The sequence below is a fragment of the Elephantulus edwardii genome, unplaced genomic scaffold (assembly GCF_000299155.1).
Source record: "Elephantulus edwardii isolate Elephantulus edwardi_28Jun2011 unplaced genomic scaffold, EleEdw1.0 scaffold00050, whole genome shotgun sequence".
In the NCBI taxonomy this organism is placed as follows: Eukaryota; Metazoa; Chordata; class Mammalia; order Macroscelidea; family Macroscelididae; genus Elephantulus; species Elephantulus edwardii.
The window spans coordinates 10499976-10502122 of NW_006399800.1; positions in this window are offsets into that span (position 1 = coordinate 10499976).

Consider the following 2147-nt stretch of genomic DNA (forward strand, 5'->3'; position numbering starts at 1 on the left):
GTCTCACCTACAATAACTTTTATTTTAGAACTGAATTATTATTAAATTGTATCTAACTCTGGACCACAGTTTAATTATAGTCAGTGCTTCTTAATGCTTCATAAAGTAATTTTTCCAGTAAAAAAAAATATAGTTTATATCAATGAAATTTAGATTATTATTGGAGTAAGACAGACTTTAGGGTTAGAGTAAATTATGTATGGTTGCTTAACTTATTAGTAAAAATAAGGTCAGGGCAAAATTCTAGTCAATTCCCTGTGTGTTTGTAAACAGAATGGAAATCACTTTCGAAAGATGTTTGCCACAGTGCCTACGTACTTTGCCACAGTATATAGGCAGTTTCCAAAGTGCTATTATGTGAGGGCCAAAAATTTCACGCATGATTTTGCAAGAAGATAAAGTATCAAAAGTTGAAGAAGTCACTAATAACACTTCTTTAAAAGCTATCACTGCCCAGAATGGTTCCAGACTGGGAAAAGTGTGGCTGCATTAGCCCCTGGAGAGAGTTAAATGGGCCCTCAGCATGCAGTATAAAACCATTTTTTACTGGCTTACTGGGACAATGGGCATTATATTTAACAGCTAAACTGAAAGATCTTTCCTTCCAGTCTGACTGGCATGAAGTCTGGAACAGTACTGTGCTATGCTAAAGGGGGACATGCATCAAGGAAACTGGCACACTGAACTTTCAAACTGATTTTCAAGCTTTTAATACTGTTCTGTGAATGTGATTCTCCAGGTGCAGAAACTTGGCAGAAAGTAATAGTCACCGAGAAGTCAGTATGTTATTTTATTTTTAAACTGCAAAAGTATTGGAATTGTGTTTTCTCAGTATGGTTTCTCCTAAATTGATAAAACTCTCTCTGTAATCCATGATGGTGGTGATTTATTTTGTCATTGTTATTGCACCTTTTGGACTCTTTTCAGAGAAAGGGTAATGTTTTTCTGAAGTTTAAGATGCCAATAATGCTTCAGCTGCAGGATAATGATATAGCTTATAGAATATTGGCCTTATCTTCTGTATCAGTTGCAAAGGCATATTTTGAAAACATACCGTGTATAATGCAATATAATAAACGGTTAAAGCAGAATGACAAAAAAATATATTCTTGCCCTCATTAATCTTCAAAGAGAAGTTAATATATATTATTTAAATCATCACAAAAGTATAAAATTACAATCCCTGATAAGACAAAGCAGGAGAAAAATGGGCAATCTCATCCTGTATTGTTGTCTGTTCACCAGCAATGAAGCGATATCCTGCTGGGTAAGCACAACGGAGAAACACCACTCTGGGAGCTGTTCAGAGAGTGCACTTATATAAGAGCAGGTAACCAGGAAGACAGGATAGGGTGGGCTTGCGGATTGGATAGAACTTGAGCCTATGGCGGACTACTCCCAGCTCAACAGACGCAGCAGCTATCTTCCCAGGTGGTGAGCTTTCTCAAGCTGCTACAGCCAAGCAAAGGGGAGCTTTCTCTACCCCGTATTAAAGGCCGTTGGGAGGCTTGCACTTAATCCGGAGCTTAGTTGATCTGTCCAGACCAGAGGCTCTTCTTTCCTCGGCAACATTCCCCAACACTCCTGTTCCATTAACTGCCTCTGAAAACGCACCTGAAGGTCACCTTTGGGTCTGTTCCAACTCAACAGTATACAAGAACAAAACCAATAAGACCAATAAGGAATTCTGGTGGTTTAGTGCTGAGAAGATAAAGCAAAAAGGGAAGGAATCAAGAAGTTAAAGAAACTTCACAGAAGTTTTCAAAGGGGCGCTTGGGAAGACAAAGCAAAGTATTATAACAAAACATAAAAGAGCTGGAGTCAGAAAATTGAAAAGGCCAAACTTGCTCACCATTTCTTAGTTTGAAGGAACTTAAGAACAAATTTTAGCCTTGAGTTGCAATACTTATTAACTGCCTTGGGAAGAATATTAAATGATCAAGGAAGCTTTAAAAGAAAATAGAGGGGGTGTAAAGCGTCATTGTACAAGAAGGAACTGGCTGACACAGAAGAATTTAATGAAATAATGTATGAGCAATAGCCTGTGGTGATGAAGGAGAAAGTTCATGCTGCTCTGAAGGAACTGGCAAAAAACAAGGCCTCCCAAATTGATGACATATCAATTGACATATTTCAACAAACAGATG